Source organism: Heterodontus francisci, unplaced genomic scaffold (assembly GCF_036365525.1).
Source record: "Heterodontus francisci isolate sHetFra1 unplaced genomic scaffold, sHetFra1.hap1 HAP1_SCAFFOLD_410, whole genome shotgun sequence".
Classification (NCBI taxonomy): Eukaryota; Metazoa; Chordata; class Chondrichthyes; order Heterodontiformes; family Heterodontidae; genus Heterodontus; species Heterodontus francisci.
Window position 1 is genome coordinate 104,500 of NW_027140485.1, and position 19,819 is coordinate 124,318.

The following is a 19,819-nucleotide window of genomic DNA, read 5'->3' on the forward strand; positions in this document are numbered from 1 at the left end:
AAATATATAAGACCTCAGAACAGGTGAAAATATCTGAACCTCAACCATCTTATCTTCAGAACAAAACCCGACCCCATCATTCCCAATATATGGACGATCAGTGCACTTTGTTCACTTTATAGAAAATGGCAATGGACCAGATTGGCAAAATGCTACAGCATCTTAACTATAACCCAGCAGTTAACCTTGTGGCCTCTCAAATGCAAAATGGGATGGTAAGATGGGGATGGGGAGGATGAGAATTGAGAGGGGAATGGAGAGTATAATAGGAATCAGGATAGAAATTAGGATTTCCAATCCTCCCTGAAGGAATTTCCAGCAATCAGGGATACCTCTCCCAAGCTGTGCTTCTGGCAGATTGGAAGTTCAGCAATGTCCCTGCGATGTCACCAGCTACTGTTAAAGCCTCAGGCTCAGTGATGTTCCTGAGCACCGCTGCAGGAAGCTGCACCTGTGTAGCGTGAAGCCTGCAGGGGGCTAGAGAGGCAGGAACCTGGAGGCTCGAGAATCGCAGGTTTCCATATGGGGTGTCACAGATGGCTCTAAAATGGGTGGTGGGGAGTAGGGGGCTGGTGCTTGAAGGAGGAGTTGCGGGGAGGTAAGAAACAGAAACTAGGGAATGGAGAGCAGCCAGGTGAGTGGTAGTGTGAGAGAATAGCAGCCAGTAAAAAAGCGGGTGGGAGCGACAGAGAGAGGAGCAGTCAGTGAAAGGGAGAGTGGGAACGACAGAGAGAGGAGCAGTCAGTAAAGGGGAGAGTGGGAGTGAGAGAGAGAGGAGCAGCCAGTGAAGGGGAGAGTAGGAACGATAGGGAGAGGAGCAGTCAGTGAAGGGGAGAGTGGGAACGACAGAGAGAGGAGCAGTCAGTGAAGGGGAGAGTGGGAGTGACAGAGAGAGGGTCAGTGAAGGGGAGTGAGGGAGTGACAGACAGAGGGTCAGTGAAGGGGAGAGTGGGAATGTCAGAGAGAGGAGCAGTCAGTGAAGGGGAGAGTGGGAACGACAGAGAGCGGAGCAGTCAGTGAAGGGGAGAGTGGGAATGACAGGGAGAGGAGCAGTAAGTGAAGGGGAGAGTGGGAACGACAGGGAGAGGAACAGTCAGTGAAAGGGAGAGTGGGAACAACAGAGAGAGGAGCAGTCAGTGAAGGGGAGAGTGGGAACGACAGGGAGAGGAGCAGTCAGTGAAGGGGAGAGTGGGAACGACAGAGAGAGGAGCACTCAGTGAAGGGGAGAGTGGGAACGACAGGGGGAGGAGCAGTCAGTGAAGGGGAGAGTGGGAACGACAGAGAGAAGAGCAGTCAGTGAAGGGGAGAGTGGTAATGACAGGGAGAGGAGCAGTCAGTAAAGGGGCGAGTGGGAACGACAGAGAGGAGCAGTCAATAAAGGGGAGAGTGGGAGCGACAGACAGAGGAGTCGTCAGTAAAGGGGAGAGTGGGAGCGACAGAGAGAGAAGCAGTCAGTAAAGGGGAGAGTGGGAGTGACAGAGAGAGGGGCAGCCAGTGAAGGGGAGAGTGGGAACGACAGAGAGAGGAGCAGTCAGTGAAGGGGAGAGTGGGAACAACAGGGAGAGGAGCAGTCAGTGAAGGGGAGAGTGGGAACGACAGAGAGAGGAGCAGTCAGTGAAGGGGAGAGTGGGAACGACAGGGAGAGGAGCAGTCAGTAAAGGGGCGAGTGGGAATGACAGAGGAGCAGTCAATAAAGGGGAGAGTGGGAGCAACAGAGAGTAGCCAGTAAAGGGGAGAGTGGGAGCAAGAGAGAGAGGAGTAGACGGTAAAGGGGAGAGTGGGAGCGACAGAGAGGAGCAGTCAGTAAAGGGGAGAGGGGGAGCAAGAGAGAGAGGAGCAGCCAGTAAAGGGGAGAGTGGGAGCGACAGAGAGGGAAGCAGTCAGTAAAGGGGAGATGGGGGTGACAGAGAGAGCAGAGGTCAGTGAAGGGGAGTGTGGGAGCGACAGAGAAAGGAGCAGTCAGTAAAGGGGAGAGTGAGGGTGAAAGAGAGAGGAGCAGTCAGTGAAGGGGAGAGTGGGAGCGGCAGAGAGAGGAGCAGTCAGTAAAGGGGAGAGTGGGAGTGACAGAGAGGAGCATTAAGTAAAGGGGAGAGTGGGAGCGACAGAGAGGAGCAGTCAGTAAAGGGGAGAGTGGGAGCAACAGAGAGAAGAGTAGCCAGTAAAGGGGAGAGTGGGAGCGACAGAGAGGAGCAGTTAGTAAATGGGAGAGTGGGGGTGACAGAGAGAGCAGAGGCCAGTGAAGGGGAGTGTGGGAGCAACAGAGAGAGGAGCAGTCAGTAAAGGGGAGAGTGGGAGTGACAGAGAGCAGCAGTTAGTAAAGGGGAGAGTGGGGGTGACAGAGAGAGCAGAGGCCAGTGAAGGGGAGTGTGGGAGCGAGGAACAGTCAGTAAAGGGGAGAGTGGGAGCGACAGAGAGGAGCAGTCAGTAAAGGGGCGAGTGGGAACAACAGGGAGAGGAGCAGTCAGTGAAGGGGAGAGTGGGAACGACAGAGAGAGGAGCAGTCAGTAAAGGGGCGAGTGGGAATGACAGAGGAGCAGTCAATAAAGGGGAGAGTGGGAGCAACAGAGAGTAGCCAGTAAAGGGGAGAGTGGGAGCAAGAGAGAGAGGAGTAGACGGTAAAGGGGAGAGTGGGAGCGACAGAGAGGAGCAGTCAGTAAAGGGGAGAGGGGGAGCAAGAGAGAGAGGAGCAGCCAGTAAAGGGGAGAGTGGGAGCGACAGAGAGGGAAGCAGTCAGTAAAGGGGAGATGGGGGTGACAGAGAGAGCAGAGGTCAGTGAAGGGGAGTGTGGGAGCGACAGAGAAAGGAGCAGTCAGTAAAGGGGAGAGTGAGGGTGAAAGAGAGAGGAGCAGTCAGTGAAGGGGAGAGTGGGAGCGGCAGAGAGAGGAGCAGTCAGTAAAGGGGAGAGTGGGAGTGACAGAGAGGAGCATTAAGTAAAGGGGAGAGTGGGAGCGACAGAGAGGAGCAGTCAGTAAAGGGGAGAGTGGGAGCAACAGAGAGAAGAGTAGCCAGTAAAGGGGAGAGTGGGAGCGACAGAGAGGAGCAGTTAGTAAATGGGAGAGTGGGGGTGACAGAGAGAGCAGAGGCCAGTGAAGGGGAGTGTGGGAGCAACAGAGAGAGGAGCAGTCAGTAAAGGGGAGAGTGGGAGTGACAGAGAGCAGCAGTTAGTAAAGGGGAGAGTGGGGGTGACAGAGAGAGCAGAGGCCAGTGAAGGGGAGTGTGGGAGCGAGGAACAGTCAGTAAAGGGGAGAGTGGGAGCGACAGAGAGGAGCAGTCAGTAAAGGGGAGAGTGGGAGCAACAGAGAGAAGAGTAGCCAGTAAAGGGGAGAGTGGGAGCGACAGAGAGGAGCAGTTAGTAAAGGGGAGAGTGGGGGTGACAGAGAGAGCAGAGGCCAGTGAAGGGGAGTGTGGGAGCAACAGAGAGAAGAGCAGTCAGTAAAGGGGAGAGTGGGAGCGGCAGAGAGAGGAGCAGTCAGTAAAGGGGAGACTGGGAGTGACAGAGAGGAGCATTAAGTAAAAGGGAGAGTGGGAGCGACAGAGAGGAGCAGTCAGTAAAGGGGAGAGTGCGAGCAACAGAGAGAAGAGTAGCCAGTAAACGGGAGAGTGGGAGCGACAGAGAGGAGCAGTTAGTAAAGGGGAGAGTGGGAGCAACAGAGAGGAGCAGCCAGTGAAGAATAGAGCGGGAGCGACAGAGAGAGAAGCAGTCAGTAAAGGGGAGAGTGGGAACGACAGAGAGAGGAGCAGTCAGTGAAGGGGAGAGTGGGAACGACAGGGAGAGGAGCAGTCAGTGAAGGGGAGAGTGGGAACGACAGAGAGAGGAGCAGTCAGTGAAGGGGAGAGTGGGAATGACAGGGAGAGGAGCAGTCAGTAAAGGGGCGAGTGGGAATGACAGAGAGGAGCAGTCAATAAAGGGGAGAGTGGGAGTGACAGACAGAGGGGCAGCCAGTGAAGGGGCGAGTGGGAACGACAGAGAGAGGAGCAGTCAGTGAAGGGGAGAGTGGGAACAACAGGGAGAGGAGCAGTCAGTGAAGGGGAGAGTGGGAACGACAGAGAGAGGAGCAGTCAGTGAAGGGGAGAGTGGGAACGACAGGGAGAGGAGCAGTCAGTAAAGGGGCGAGTGGGAATGACAGAGAGGAGCAGTCAATAAAGGGGAGAGTGGAGCGACAGAGAGAGGAGCAGTCAGTAAAGGGGAGAGTGGGAGCAACAGAGAGAAGAGTAGCCAGTAAAGGGGAGAGTGGGAGCGACAGAGAGGAGCAGTTAGTAAAGGGGAGAGTGGGGGTGACAGAGAGAGCAGAGGCCAGTGAAGGGGAGTGTGGGAGCAACAGAGAGAAGAGCAGTCAGTAAAGGGGAGAGTGGGAGCGGCAGAGAGAGGAGCAGTCAGTAAAGGGGAGACTGGGAGTGACAGAGAGGAGCATTAAGTAAAAGGGAGAGTGGGAGCGACAGAGAGAGGAGCAGTCAGTAAAGGGGAGAGTGCGAGCAACAGAGAGAAGAGTAGCCAGTAAACGGGAGAGTGGGAGCGACAGAGAGGAGCAGTTAGTAAAGGGGAGAGTGGGAGCAACAGAGAGGAGCAGCCAGTGAAGAATAGAGCGGGAGCGACAGAGAGAGAAGCAGTCAGTAAAGGGGAGAGTGGGAGCGACAGACCGAGGAGCAGTCAGTGAAGGGGAGAGAGGGAACGACAGGGAGAGGGGCAGTCAATGAAGGGGAGAGTGGGAACGACAAAGAGAGGAGCAGTCAGTGAAGGGGAGAGTGGGAACGACAGGGAGACGAGCAGTCAGTGAAGGGGAGAGTGGGAACGACAGAGAGAGGAGCAGTCAGTGAATGGGGGAGTGGGAATGACAGGGAGAGGAGCAGTCAGTAAAGGGGCGAGTGGGAACAACAGGGAGAGGAGCAGTCAGTGAAGGGGAGAGTGGGAACGACAGAGAGAGGAGCAGTCAGTGAAGGGGAGAGTGGGAACGACAGAGAGAGGAGCAGTCAGTGAAGGGGAGAGTGGGAACGACAGGGAGAGCAGCAGTCAGTAAAAGGGCGAGTGGGAATGACAGAGAGGAGCAGTCAATAAAGGGGAGAGTGGGAGCGACAGAGAGTAGCCAGTAAAGGGGAGAGTGGGAGCAAGAGAGAGAGGAGTAGACAGTAAAGGGGAGAGTGGGAGCGACAGAGAGGAGCAGTCAGTAAAGGGGAGAGGGGGAGCAAGAGAGAGAGGAGCAGCCAGTAAAGGGGAGTGGGAGCGACAGAGAGGGAAGCAGTCAGTAAAGGGGAGAGTGGGGGTGACAGAGAGAGCAGAGGTCAGTGAAGGGGAGTGTGGGAGCGACAGAGAGAGGAGCAGTCAGTAAAGGGGAGAGTGAGGATGAAAGAGAGAGGAGCAGTCAGTGAAGGGGAGAGTGGGAGCGGCAGAGAGAGGAGCAGTCAGTAAAGGGGAGAGTGGGAGCAACAGAGAGAAGAGTAGCCAGTAAAGGGGAGAGTGGGAGCGACAGAGAGGAGCAGTTAGTAAAGGGGAGAGTGGGAGCAAATGAGAGAGGAGCAGCCAGTGAAGAATAGAGCGGGAGCGACAGAGAGAGAAGCAGTCAGTAAAGGGGAGAGTGGGAGCGACAGACCGAGGAGCAGTCAGTGAAGGGGAGAGTGGGAACGACAGAGAGAGGAGCAGTCAGTGAAGGGGAGAGTGGGAACGACAGGGAGAGGAGCAGTCAGTGAAGGGGAGAGTGGGAACGACAGAGAGAGGAGCAGTCAGTGAAGGGGAGAGTGGGAATGACAGGGAGAGGAGCAGTCAGTAAAGGGGCGAGTGGGAATGACAGAGAGGAGCAGTCAATAAAGGGGAGAGTGGGAGTGACAGACAGAGGGGCAGCCAGTGAAGGGGCGAGTGGGAACGACAGAGAGAGGAGCAGTCAGTGAAGGGGAGAGTGGGAACAACAGGGAGAGGAGCAGTCAGTGAAGGGGAGAGTGGGAACGACAGAGAGAGGAGCAGTCAGTGAAGGGGAGAGTGGGAACGACAGGGAGAGCAGCAGTCAGTAAAGGGGCGAGTAGGAATGACAGAGAGGAGCAGTCAATAAAGGGGAGAGTGGGAGCAACAGAGAGTAGCCAGTAAAGGGGAGAGTGGGAGCAAGAGAGAGAGGAGCAGACAGTAAAGGGGAGAGTGGAGCGACAGAGAGGAGCAGTCAGTAAAGGGGAGAGGGGGAGCAAGAGAGAGAGGAGCAGCCAGTAAAGGGGAGAGTGGGAGCGACAGAGAGGGAAGCAGTCAGTAAAGGGGAGAGTGGGGGTGACAGAGAGAGCAGAGGTCAGTGAAGGGGAGTGTGGGAGCGACAGAGAGAGGAGCAGTCAGTGAAGGGCAGAGTGAGGGTGAAAGAGAGAGGAGCAGTCAGTGAAGGGGAGAGTGGGAGCGGCAGAGAGAGGAGCAGTCAGTAAAGGAGAGAGTGGGAGTGACAGAGAGGAGCATTAAGTAAAGGGGAGAGTGGGAGCGACAGAGAGGAGCAGTCAGTAAAGGGGAGAGTGGGAGCAACAGAGAGAAGAGTAGCCAGTAAAAGGGAGAGCGGGAGCGACAGAGAGGAGCAGTTAGTAAAGGGGAGAGTGGGGGTGACAGAGAGAGCAGAGGTCAGTGAAGGGGAGTGGGAGCGACAGAGACAGGAGCAGTCAGTAAAGGGGAGAGTGGGAGTGACAGAGAGCAGCAGTCAGTAAAGGGGAGTGTGGGGGCGACAGAGAGAGGAGCAGTCAGTAAAGGGGAGAGTGAGGGTGAAAGGGAGAGGAGCAGTCAGTGAAGGGGAGAGCGGGAGCGGCAGAGAGAGGAGCAGTCAGTAAAGGGGAGACTGGGAGTGACAGAGAGGAGCATTAAGTAAAGGGGAGATTGGGAGCGACAGAGAGGAGCAGTCAGTAAAGGGGAGAGTGAGGGTGAAAGAGAGAGGAGCAGTCAGTGAAGGGGAGAGTGGGAGTGGCAGAGAGAGGAGCAGTCAGTAAAGGGGAGAGTGGCAGTGACAGAGAGGAGCAGACAGTAAAGGGGAGAGTGGGGGTGACAGAGAGAGCAGAGGTCAGTGAAGGGGAGTGTGGGTGCGACAGAGAGAGGAGCAGTCAGTAAAGGGGAAAGTGAGGGTGAAAGAGAGAGGAGCAGTCAGTGAAGGGGAGAGTGGGAGCGGCAGAGAGAGGAGCAGTCAGTAAAGGGGAGACTGGGTGTGACAGAGAGGAGCATTAAGTAAAGGGGAGAGTGGGAGCGACAGATAGGAGCAGTTAGTAAAGGGGAGGGTGGGAGCAACAGAGAGAGGAGCAGCCAGTGAAGAAAGAGCGGGAGCGACAGAGAGAGAAGCAGTCAGTAAAGGGGAGAGTGGGAGCGACAGACCGAGGAGCAGTCAGTGAAGGGGAGAGTGGGGCTGACAGAGAGAGGAGCAGTCAGTAAAGGGGAGAGTGGGGGTGACAGAGAGAGGAGCAGTCAGTGAAGAGGAGAGTGGAGCGGCCGAGAGAGGAGCAGTCAGTAAAGGGGAGAGTGGGAGTGACAGAGAGGAGCAGTAAGTAAAGGGGAGAGTGGGGGTGACAGAGAGAGGAGCAGTCAGTGAAGGGGAGAGTGGGACCGAGAGAGAGGAGCAGTCAGTAAAGGGGAGAGTGGGAGTGACAGAGAGGAGCATTAAGTAAAGGGGAGAGTGGGGAGCGACAGAGAGAGTAGAGGCCAGTGAAGGGGAGTGTGGGAGCAACAGAGAGAGGAACAGTCAGTAAAGGGGAGAGTGGGAGCAACAGAGAGGAGCAGTCAGTAAAGGGGAGAGTGGGAGCAACAGAGAGAAGAGTAGCCAGTAAAGGGGAGAGTGGGAGCGACAGAGAGGAGCAGTTAGTAAAGGGGAGAGTGGGGGTGACAGAGAGAGCAGAGGCCAGTGAAGGGGAGTGTGGGAGCAACAGGGAGAGGAGCAGTCAGTAAAGGGGAGAGTGGGAGTGGCAGAGAGAGGAGCAGTCAGTAAAGGGGAGACTGGGAGTGACAGAGAGGAGCATTAAGTAAAAGGGAGAGTGGGAGCGACAGAGAGGAGCATTCAGTGAAGGGCACAGTGAGGGTGAAAGAGAGAGGAGCAGTCAAAGGGGAGAGTGGGAGCGGCAGAGAGAGGAGCAGTCAGTAAAGGAGAGAGTGGGAGTGACAGAGAGGAGCAGTCAGTAAAGGGGAGAGTGGGAGCAACAGAGAGAAGAGTAGCCAGTAAAAGGGAGAGTGGGAGCGACAGAGAGGAGCAGTTAGTAAAGGGGAGAGTGGGGGTGACAGAGAGAGCAGAGGCCAGTGAAGGGGAGTGTGGGAGCAACAGAGAGAGGAGCAGTCAGTGAAGGGGAGAGTGGGAGCGGCAGAGAGAGGAGCAGTCAGTAAAGGGGAGACTGGGAGTGACAGAGAGGAGCATTAAGTAAAAGGGAGAGTGGGAGCGACAGAGAGGAGCAGTCAGTAAAGGGGAGAGTGGGAGCGACAGACCGAGGAGCAGTCAGTGAAGGGGAGAGAGGGAACGACAGGGAGAGGAGCAGTCAATGAAGGGGAGAGTGGGAACGACAAAGAGAGGAGCAGTCAGTGAAGGGGAGAGTGGGAGTGACCGAGAGCGGCAGTCAGTAAAGGGGAGAGTGGGAACGACAGGGAGACGAGCAGTCAGTGAAGGGGAGAGTGGGAACGACAGAGAGAGGAGCAGTCAGTGAAGGGGAGAGTGGGAGTGACCGAGAGCGGCAGTCAGTAAAGGGGAGAGTGGGACTGACAGAGAGAGGAACAGTCAGTGAAGGGGAGAGTGGGAGTGACCGAGAGGGGCAGTCAGTAAAGCGGAGAGTGGGTTCAACAGAGAGAGCAGTAGTAAGTAAAGGGGAGAGTGGGAGTGACAGAGAGGAGCAATCAGTAAAGGGGAGAATGGGAGCAACAGAGAGAGAAACAGTCACTGAAGATGAGAGTGGGAGCGACACAGAGAGGAGCAGTTAGTAAAGTGGAGCGTGGGAGCGACAGAGAGAAGCCAGTAAAGTGGAGAGTGGGAGCGACAGAAAGGAGCAGTCAGTAAAGGGGAGAGTGGGGGTGACAGAGAGAGGAGCAGTCAGTAAAGGGGAGAGTGGGAGTGACAGAGAGGAGCAGCCAGTAAAGGGGAGAGTGGGGGTGACAGAGAGAGGAGCAGTCAGTAAAGGGGAGATTGGGGGTGACAGAGAGAGGAGCAATCAGTGAAGGGGAGAGTGGCAGCGACAGAGAGAGGAGCAGTCAGTAAAGGGGAGAGTGGGAGTGACAGAGAGAGGAGCAGTCAGGAAAGGGGAGAGTGGGAGGGACAGTGAGAGGAGCAGTCAATAAAGGGGAGAGTGGGAGCGACAGAGAGTAGCCAGTAAAGGGGAGAGTGGGAGCAAGAGAGAGAGGAGTAGACAGTAAAGGGGAGAGTGGGAGCGACAGAGAGGAGCAGTCAGTAAAGGGGAGAGGGGGAGCAAGAGAGAGAGGAGCAGCCAGTAAAGGGGAGAGTGGGAGCGACAGAGAGGGAAGCAGTCAGTAAAGGGGAGAGTGGGGGTGACAGAGAGAGCAGAGGTCAGTGAAGGGGAGTGTGGGAGCGACAGAGAGAGGAGCAGTCAGTAAAGGGGAGAGTGAGGATGAAAGAGAGAGGAGCAGTCAGTGAAGGGGAGAGTGGGAGCGGCAGAGAGAGGAGCAGTCAGTAAAGGGGAGAGTGGGTGCAACAGAGAGAAGAGTAGCCAGTAAAGGGGAGAGTGGGAGCGACAGAGAGGAGCAGTTAGTAAAGGGGAGAGTGGGAGCAACAGAGAGAGGAGCAGCCAGTGAAGAATAGAGCGGGAGCGACAGAGAGAGAAGCAGTCAGTAAAGGGGAGAGTGGGAGCGACAGACCGAGGAGCAGTCAGTGAAGGGGAGAGTGGGAACGACAGAGAGAGGAGCAGTCAGTGAAGGGGAGAGTGGGAACGACAGGGAGAGGAGCAGTCAGTGAAGGGGAGAGTGGGAACGACAGAGAGAGGAGCAGTCAGTGAAGGGGAGAGTGGGAACGACAGAGAGAGGAGCAGTCAGTGAAGGGGAGAGTGGGAATGACAGGGAGAGGAGCAGTCAGTAAAGGGGCGAGTGGGAATGACAGAGAGGAGCAGTCAATAAAGGGGAGAGTGGGAGTGACAGACAGAGGGGCAGCCAGTGAAGGGGCGAGTGGGAACGACAGAGAGAGGAGCAGTCAGTGAAGGGGAGAGTGGGAACAACAGGGAGAGGAGCAGTCAGTGAAGGGGAGAGTGGGAACGACAGAGAGAGGAGCAGTCAGTGAAGGGGAGAGTGGGAACGACAGGGAGAGGAGCAGTCAGTAAAGGGGCGAGTGGGAATGACAGAGAGGAGCAGTCAATAAAGGGGAGAGTGGGAGCAACAGAGAGTAGCCAGTAAAGGGGAGAGTGGGAGCAAGAGAGAGAGGAGCAGACAGTAAAGGGGAGAGTGGAGCGACAGAGAGGAGCAGTCAGTAAAGGGGAGAGGGGGAGCAAGAGAGAGAGGAGCAGCCAGTAAAGGGGAGAGTGGGAGCGACAGAGAGGGAAGCAGTCAGTAAAGGGGAGAGTGGGGGTGACAGAGAGAGCAGAGGTCAGTGAAGGGGAGTGTGGGAGCGACAGAGAGAGGAGCAGTCAGTAAAGGGGAGAGTGGGAGCAACAGAGAGAAGAGTAGCCAGTAAAGGGGAGAGTGGGAGCGACAGAGAGGAGCAGTTAGTAAAGGGGAGAGTGGGGGTGACAGAGAGGAGCATTAAGTAAAAGGGAGAGTGGGAGCGACAGAGAGAGGAGCAGTCAGTAAAGGGGAGAGTGCGAGCAACAGAGAGAAGAGTAGCCAGTAAACGGGAGAGTGGGAGCGACAGAGAGGAGCAGCTAGTAAAGGGGAGAGTGGGAGCAACAGAGAGGAGCAGCCAGTGAAGAATAGAGCGGGAGCGACAGAGAGAGAAGCAGTCAGTAAAGGGGAGAGTGGGAGCGACAGACCGAGGAGCAGTCAGTGAAGGGGAGAGAGGGAACGACAGGGAGAGGGGCAGTCAGTGAAGGGGAGAGAGGGAACGACAGGGAGAGGGGCAGTCAATGAAGGGGAGAGTGGGAACGACAAAGAGAGGAGCAGTCAGTGAAGGGGAGTGTGGGAACGACAGGGAGACGAGCAGTCAGTGAAGGGGAGAGTGGGAACGACAGAGAGGAGCAGTCAATAAAGGGGAGAGTGGGAGTGACAGACAGAGGGGCAGCCAGTGAAGGGGAGAGTGGGAACGACAGAGAGAGGAGCAGTCAGTGAAGGGGAGAGTGGGAACGACAGGGAGAGCAGCAGTCAGTAAAAGGGCGAGTGGGAATGACAGAGAGGAGCAGTCAATAAAGGGGAGAGTGGGAGCGACAGAGAGTAGCCAGTAAAGGGGAGAGTGGGAGCAAGAGAGAGAGGAGTAGACAGTAAAGGGGAGAGTGGGAGCGACAGAGAGGAGCAGTCAGTAAAGGGGAGAGGGGGAGCAAGAGAGAGAGGAGCAGCCAGTAAAGGGGAGAGTGGGAGCGACAGAGAGGGAAGCAGTCAGTAAAGGGGAGAGTGGGGGTGACAGAGAGAGCAGAGGTCAGTGAAGGGGAGTGTGGGAGCGACAGAGAGAGGAGCAGTCAGTAAAGGGGAGAGTGAGGATGAAAGAGAGAGGAGCAGTCAGTGAAGGGGAGAGTGGGAGCGGCAGAGAGAGGAGCAGTCAGTAAAGGGGAGAGTGGGAGCAACAGAGAGAAGAGTAGCCAGTAAAGGGGAGAGTGGGAGCGACAGAGAGGAGCAGTTAGTAAAGGGAAGAGTGGGAGCAACAGAGAGAGGAGCAGCCAGTGAAGAATAGAGCGGGAGCGACAGAGAGAGAAGCAGTCAGTAAAGGGGAGAGTGGGAGCGACAGACCGAGGAGCAGTCAGTGAAGGGGAGAGTGGGAACGACAGAGAGAGGAGCAGTCAGTGAAGGGGAGAGTGGGAACGACAGGGAGAGGAGCAGTCAGTGAAGGGGAGAGTGGGAACGACAGAGAGAGGAGCAGTCAGTGAAGGGGAGAGTGGGAATGACAGGGAGAGGAGCAGTCAGTAAAGGGGCGAGTGGGAATGACAGAAAGGAGCAGTCAATAAAGGGGAGAGTGGGAGTGACAGACAGAGGGGCAGCCAGTGAAGGGGCGAGTGGGAACGACAGAGAGAGGAGCAGTCAGTGAAGGGGAGAGTGGGAACAACAGGGAGAGGAGCAGTCAGTGAAGGGGAGAGTGGGAACGACAGAGAGAGGAGCAGTCAGTGAAGGGGAGAGTGGGAACGACAGGGAGAGGAGCAGTCAGTAAAGGGGCGAGTGGGAATGACAGAGAGGAGCAGTCAATAAAGGGGAGAGTGGGAGCAACAGAGAGTAGCCAGTAAAGGGGAGAGTGGGAGCAAGAGAGAGAGGAGCAGACAGTAAAGGGGAGAGTGGAGCGACAGAGAGGAGCAGTCAGTAAAGGGGAGAGGGGGAGCAAGAGAGAGAGGAGCAGCCAGTAAAGGGGAGAGTGGGAGCGACAGAGAGGGAAGCAGTCAGTAAAGGGGAGAGTGGGGGTGACAGAGAGAGCAGAGGTCAGTGAAGGGGAGTGTGGGAGCGACAGAGAGAGGAGCAGTCAGTGAAGGGCAGAGTGAGGGAGAAAGAGAGAGGAGCAGTCAGTGAAGGGGAGAGTGGGAGCGGCAGAGAGAGGAGCAGTCAGTAAAGGAGAGAGTGGGAGTGACAGAGAGGAGCATTAAGTAAAGGGGAGAGTGGGAGCGACAGAGAGGAGCAGTCAGTAAAGGGGAGAGTGGGAGCAACAGAGAGAAGAGTAGCCAGTAAAAGGGAGAGTGGGAGCGACAGAGAGGAGCAGTTAGTAAAGGGGAGAGTGGGGGTGACAGAGAGAGCAGAGGTCAGTGAAGGGGAGTGGGAGCGACAGAGACAGGAGCAGTCAGTAAAGGGGAGAGTGGGAGTGACAGAGAGCAGCAGTCAGTAAAGGGGAGTGTGGGGGCGACAGAGAGAGGAGCAGTCAGTAAAGGGGAGAGTGAGGGTGAAAGGGAGAGGAGCAGTCAGTGAAGGGGAGAGCGGGAGCGGCAGAGAGAGGAGCAGTCAGTAAAGGGGAGACTGGGAGTGACAGAGAGGAGCATTAAGTAAAGGGGAGATTGGGAGCGACAGAGAGGAGCAGTCAGTAAAGGGGAGAGTGAGGGTGAAAGAGAGAGGAGCAGTCAGTGAAGGGGAGAGTGGGAGTGGCAGAGAGAGGAGCAGTCAGTAAAGGGGAGAGTGGGAGTGACAGAGAGGAGCAGACAGTAAAGGGGAGAGTGGGGGTGACAGAGAGAGCAGAGGTCAGTGAAGGGGAGTGTGGGTGCGACAGAGAGAGGAGCAGTCAGTAAAGGGGAAAGTGAGGGTGAAAGAGAGAGGAGCAGTCAGTGAAGGGGAGAGTGGGAGCGGCAGAGAGAGGAGCAGTCAGTAAAGGGGAGACTGGGTGTGACAGAGAGGAGCATTAAGTAAAGGGGAGAGTGGGAGCGACAGAGAGGAGCAGTTAGTAAAGGGGAGGGTGGGAGCAACAGAGAGAGGAGCAGCCAGTGAAGAACAGAGCGGGAGCGACACAGAGAGAAGCAGTCAGTAAAGGGGAGAGTGGGAGCGACAGACCGAGGAGCAGTCAGTGAAGGGGAGAGTGGGGCTGACAGAGAGAGGAGCAGTCAGTAAAGGGGAGAGTGGGGGTGACAGAGAGAGGAGCAGTCAGTGAAGAGGAGAGTGGAGCGGCCGAGAGAGGAGCAGTCAGTAAAGGGGAGAGTGGGAGTGACAGAGAGGAGCAGTAAGTAAAGGGGAGAGTGGGGGTGACAGAGAGAGGAACAGTCAGTGAAGGGGAGAGTGGGAGTGACAGAGAGGAGCATTAAGTAAAGGGGAGAGTGGGAGCGACAGAGAGAGTAGAGGCCAGTGAAGGGGAGTGTGGGAGCAACAGAGAGAGGAACAGTCAGTAAAGGGGAGAGTGGGAGCAACAGAGAGGAGCAGTCAGTAAAGGGGAGAGTGGGAGCAACAGAGAGAAGAGTAGCCAGTAAAGGGGAGAGTGGGAGCGACAGAGAGGAGCAGTTAGTAAAGGGGAGAGTGGGGGTGACAGAGAGAGCAGAGGCCAGTGAAGGGGAGTGTGGGAGCAACAGAGAGAGGAGCAGTCAGTAAAGGGGAGAGTGGGAGCGGCAGAGAGAGGAGCAGTCAGTAAAGGGGAGACTGGGAGTGACAGAGAGGAGCATTAAGTAAAAGGGAGAGTGGGAGCGACAGAGAGGAGCATTCAGTGAAGGGCAGAGTGAGGGTGAAAGAGAGAGGAGCAGTCAGTGAAGGGGAGAGTGGGAGCGGCAGAGAGAGGAGCAGTCAGTAAAGGAGAGAGTGGGAGTGACAGAGAGGAGCAGTCAGTAAAGGGGAGAGTGGGAGCAACAGAGAGAAGAGTAGCCAGTAAAAGGGAGAGTGGGAGCGACAGAGAGGAGCAGTTAGTAAAGGGGAGAGTGGGGGTGACAGAGAGAGCAGAGGCCAGTGAAGGGGAGTGTGGGAGCAACAGAGAGAGGAGCAGTCAGTGAAGGGGAGAGTGGGAGCGGCAGAGAGAGGAGCAGTCAGTAAAGGGGAGACTGGGAGTGACAGAGAGGAGCATTAAGTAAAAGGGAGAGTGGGAGCGACAGAGAGGAGCAGTCAGTAAAGGGGAGAGTGGGAGCGACAGACCGAGGAGCAGTCAGTGAAGGGGAGAGAGGGAACGACAGGGAGAGGAGCAGTCAATGAAGGGGAGAGTGGGAACGACAAAGAGAGGAGCAGTCAGTGAAGGGGAGAGTGGGAACGACAGGGAGACGAGCAGTCAGTGAAGGGGAGAGTGGGAACGACAGAGAGAGGAGCAGTCAGTGAAGGGGAGAGTGGGAGTGACCGAGAGCGGCAGTCAGTAAAGGGGAGAGTGGGACTGACAGAGAGAGGAAAAGTCAGTGAAGGGGAGAGTGGGAGTGACCGAGAGGGGCAGTCAGTAAAGCGGAGAGTGGGTTCAACAGAGAGAGCAGTAGTAAGTAAAGGGGAGAGTGGGAGTGACAGAGAGGAGCAGTCAGTAAAGGGGAGAATGGGAGCAACAGAGAGAGAAACAGTCACTGAAGATGAGAGTGGGAGCGACACAGAGAGGAGCAGTTAGTAAAGTGGAGCGTGGGAGCGACAGAGAGAAGCCAGTAAAGTGGAGAGTGGGAGCGACAGAAAGGAGCAGTCAGTAAAGGGGAGAGTGGGGGTGACAGAGAGAGGAACAGTCAGTAAAGGGGAGAGTGGGAGTGACAGAGAGGAGCAGCCAGTAAAGGGGAGAGTGGGGGTGACAGAGAGAGGAGCAGTCAGTAAAGGGGAGATTGGGGGTGACAGAGAGAGGAGCAATCAGTGAAGGGGAGAGTGGGAGGGACAGTGAGAGGGGCAGTCAGTAAAGGGGAGAGTGGGAGTGACAGAGAGGAGCAGTCAGTCAAGGCGAGAGTGGGAGCGACAGAGAGAGGGGCCGTCAGTAAAGGGGAGAGTGGGAGCAACAGAGAGAAGAGTAGCCAGTGAAGGGGAGAGTGGGAGCGACAGAGAGAAGAGTAGCCAGTAAAGGGGAGAGTGGGAGCGACAGGAGTCGTCAGTAAAGGGGAGAGTGGGAGGGACTGTGCGAGGGGCAGTCAGTTAAGGGGAGAGTGGGAACGACGGAGAGGAGCAGTCAGTAAAGGGGAGAGTTGGAGGGACAGTGAGAGGGGCAGTCAGTTAAGGGGAGAGTGGGAGTGACAGAGAGGAGCAGTCAGTAAAAGGGAGAGTGGAAGCGACACAGAGAGGAGCAGTCAGTGAAGGGGAGAGTCGGAGGGACAGTGAGAGGGGCAGTCAGTTAAGGGGAGAGTGGGAACAACGGAGAGGAGCAGTCAGTGAAGGGGAGAGTGGGGGTGACAGAGAGCGATGCAGTCAGTAAAGGGGAGAGTGGGAGCGACAGAGTAGCCAGTAAAGGGGAGAGTGGGAACGAAAGAGAGAGGAGCAGTCAGTAAAGGGGAGAGTGGGAGCAACAGAGAGAAGAGTAGCCAGTAAAGGGGAGAGTGGGAGCGACAGAGAGTAGTCAGTAAAGGGGAGAGTGGGAGCGACAGACAGAAGAGTAGCCAGTAAAGGGGAGAGTGGGAGTGACAGAGAGGAGTAGTCAGTAAAGGGGAGAGTGGGAGTGACAGAGAGAGGAGCAGTCAGTGAAGGGGAGAGTGGAAGTGACAGAGAGGAGCAGTCAGTAAAGAGGAGAGTGGGAGTGACAGAGAGAGCTGAGTTGAGCTGAGTTTAGGGCCATGTGCCCTGTGAGATTTGCCCCAAACACCAAGTCCGCTGCCCCCTACCATCTCTTGGGTTGTCTGTACAGGCCAGTTTTCACATTTGAGGTTCAGGTACTGATTAGCTCTGGCTGAGGTCACCTTCACACATAGCCAGAGTCCAAACCAGAGACCAACTTGATAGGATGAGAGATTGGGCATGTTAAAAGTGGCATCGTCTGGGGAGCCTGACTGCATCTTGTGCAGTGCAGGGGAGGATTCTGACGACAGTTTCAGGATGAATATCAATGGTGTATGGAATTACGGATAGTTAGAGGTATGCTATTGGAGTATTACACCTATTACTAACAGTTACAAATAGACTATCAGTGAGTTAGTGTGTTACCTTTGTTTATGAGGGGAAACACTTTACTGTTAGTTTTCATTGCAAATTTAGTGAGTTACCATTAGAACAAAAGAACGAAGAACAAAGAACAGTACAGCACAGGAACAGGCCATTCGGCCCTCCAAGCCTGCGCCGATCTTGATGCCTGCCTAAACTAAAACCTTCTGCCCTTCCGGGGACCGTATCCCTCGATTCCCATCCTATTCATATATTTGTCAAGATGTCTCTTAAACGTCGCTATTGTAACTGCTTCCACCACCTCCCCTGGCAGCAAGTTCCAGGCACTCACCACCCTCTGTGTAAAGAACATGCCTCGCACATCCCCTCTAAACTTTGCCTCACTCACCTTAAACCTATGTCCCCTAGTAACTGACTCTTCCACTCTGGGAAAAAGCTTCTGACTATCCACTCTGTCCATGTCGCTCATAACTTTGCAAACCTCTATCATGTCGCCCCTCCACCTCCGTCGTTCCAGTGAAAACAATCCGAGTTTATCCAACCTCTCCTCATAGCTAATGCCCTCCAGACCAGGCAACATCCTGGTAAACCTCTTCTGTACCCTCTCCAAAGCCTCCACGTCCTTCTGGTCGTGTGGCGACCAGAATTGCGCACAATATTCTAAGTGTGGCCTAACTAAAGTTCTGTACAGCTGCAGCGTGACTTGCCAATTTTTATACTCTATGCCCCGACCGATGAAGGCAAGCATGCCATATGCCTTCTTGACTACCTTATCCACCTGCGTTGCCACTTTCACTGACCTGTGGACCTGTGCGCCCAGATCTCTCTGCCTGTCAATACTTCTCAGGGTTCTGCCATTTACTGTATACTTCCCACCTGCATTAGACCTTCCAAAATGCATTACCTCACATTTGTCCGGATTGAACTCCATCTGCCATTTCTCCGCCCAAGTCTCCAACCAATCTATATCCTGCTGTATCCTCTGACAATCCTCATCACTATCCGCAACTCCACCAACCTTCGTGTCGTCCGCAAACTTACTAATCAGACCAGCTACATTTTCCTCCAAATCATTTATGTATATTGCAAAGAGCAAAGGTCCCAGCACTGATCCCTGCGGAACACCACGTGTCACATCCCTCCATTCAGAAAAGCACCCTTCCACTGCTACCCTCTGTCTTCTATGACCGAGCCAGTTCTGTGTCCATCTTGCCAGCTCACCTCTGATCCCGTGTGACTTCACCTTTTGTACCAGTCTGCCATGAGGGACCTTGTCAAAGGCTTTACCGAAGTCCATGTAGACAACACCCACTGCCCTTCCTTCATCAATCATCTTCGTCACTTCCTCAAAAAACTCGATCAAGTTAGTGAGACATGACCTCCCCTTCACAAAACCATGCGGCCTCTCCCTAATAAGTACGTTTGTTTCCAAATGGGAATAAATCCTGTCTTGAAGAATCCTCTCCAATAATTTCCCTACCACTGACGTAAGGCTCACCGGCCTATAATTTCCTGGATTATCCTTGCTACCCTTCTTAAAGAAAGGAACAACATTGGCTATTCTCCAGTCCTCTGGGACCTCACCTGTAGCCAATGAGGATGCAAAGATTTCTGTCAAGGCCCCAGCAATTTCTTCCCTTGCCTCCCTTCGTATTCTGGGGTCGATCCCATCAGGTCCTGGGGACTTATCTACCTTAATGCTTTGCAAGACATCCAACACCTCCTCCTTTTTGATAATGAGATGACTGAGACTATCTACACTCCCTTCCCTAGGCTCATCATCCACCAAGTCCTTCTCTTTGGTGAATACTGATGCAAAGTACTCATTTAGTACCTCGCCCACTTCCTCTGGCTCCACACATAGATTCCCTTCTCTGTCCTTGAGCGGGCCAACCCTTTCCCTAGTTACCCTCTTGTTCTTTATATATGTACAAAAAGCCTTGGGATTATTCATAATCCTGTTTGCCAATGACTTTTCGACCCTTTTTAGCCCTCCTGTCTCCTTGCTTAAGTTCCTTTCTACTGTCTTTATATTCCTCAAGGGATTCGTCTGTTCCTAGCCTTCCAGCCCTTACGAATGCTTCCTTTTTCTTTTTGACGAGGCTCACAATATCCCGTGTTATCCAAGGTTCCCGAAACTTGCCAAACTTATCCTTCTTCCTCACAGGAACATGCTGGCCCTGGATTCTAATCAACTGACATTTCAAAGACACCCACATGTCAGATGTTGATTTACCCTCAAACAGCCGCCCCCAATCTAAATTCTTCAGTTCCTGCCTAACATTGTTATAATTTGCCTTCCCCCAATTTAGCGCCTTCTCCCGAGGACTACTCTTATCCTTATCCACAAGTACCTTAAAACTTATGGAATTATGGTCACTGTTCCCGAAATGCACCCCCACTGAAACTTCGACCACCTGGCCGGGCTCATTCCCCAATACCAGGTCCAGTACGGCCCCATCCCTAGTTGGCCTATCTACATACTGTTTCAAGAAGCCCTCCTGGATTCTCCATACAAATTCTGCCCCATCTAAGCCCCTAGCACTAAGTGAGTCCCAATCAATATCGGGGAAGTTAAAATCACCCACCACGACAACCCTGTTACCTTTATATCTTTCCAAAATCTGTCTACATATCTGCTCCTCTACGTCCCGCTGGCTGTTGGGAGGCCTGTAGAAAACCTCCAACATCGTGACTGCACCCTTCCTATTCCTGAGCTCCACCCATATTGCCTCGCTGCACGACCCCTCCGAGGTGTCCTCCCGCAGTACAGCTGTGATATTCTCCTTAACAAGTAATGCAACTCCCCCACCCCTTTTACATCCCCTTCTATCCCGCCTGAAGCTTCTAAATCCTGGAACATTTAGCTGCCAATCCTGTCCTTCCCTCAACCAAGTCTCTGTAATAGCAACAACATCATAGTTCCAAGTACTAAACCAAGCTCTAAGTTCATCTGCCTGACCTGTTATACTTTTCGCATTGAAACAAATGCACTTCAGACCATCAGTCCCGCTGTGCTCCGCAACATCTCCCTGCCTGCTCTTCCTCTTAGACTTACTGGCCTTATTTACTGGTTCCCCTCATTTATTTCACTTGCTGTCCTACTGCTCTGGTTCCCACCCCCCTGCCACACTAGTTTAAACCCTCCCGAGTGACGCTAGCAAACCTCGCAGCCAGTATATTTGTGCCCCTCCAGTTTAGATGCAACCCATCCTTCTTGTACAGGTCCCATCTGTCCCGGAAGAGATCCCAATGGTCCAGATATCTGAAACCCTCCCTTCTACACCAGCTGTTCAGCCACGTGTTTAGCTGCACTATCTTCCTATTTCTAGCCTC

General features: G+C 54.5%; 1 protein-coding gene across 1 annotated transcript in view; it reads right to left on the reverse strand.

Moving 5' to 3' along the window:
* Nucleotides 1-19,819, reverse strand: part of LOC137359987 (protein EFR3 homolog B-like) — a 257,272-nt gene that overhangs the window by 8,313 nt on the left and 229,140 nt on the right. The window lies entirely within an intron of this gene.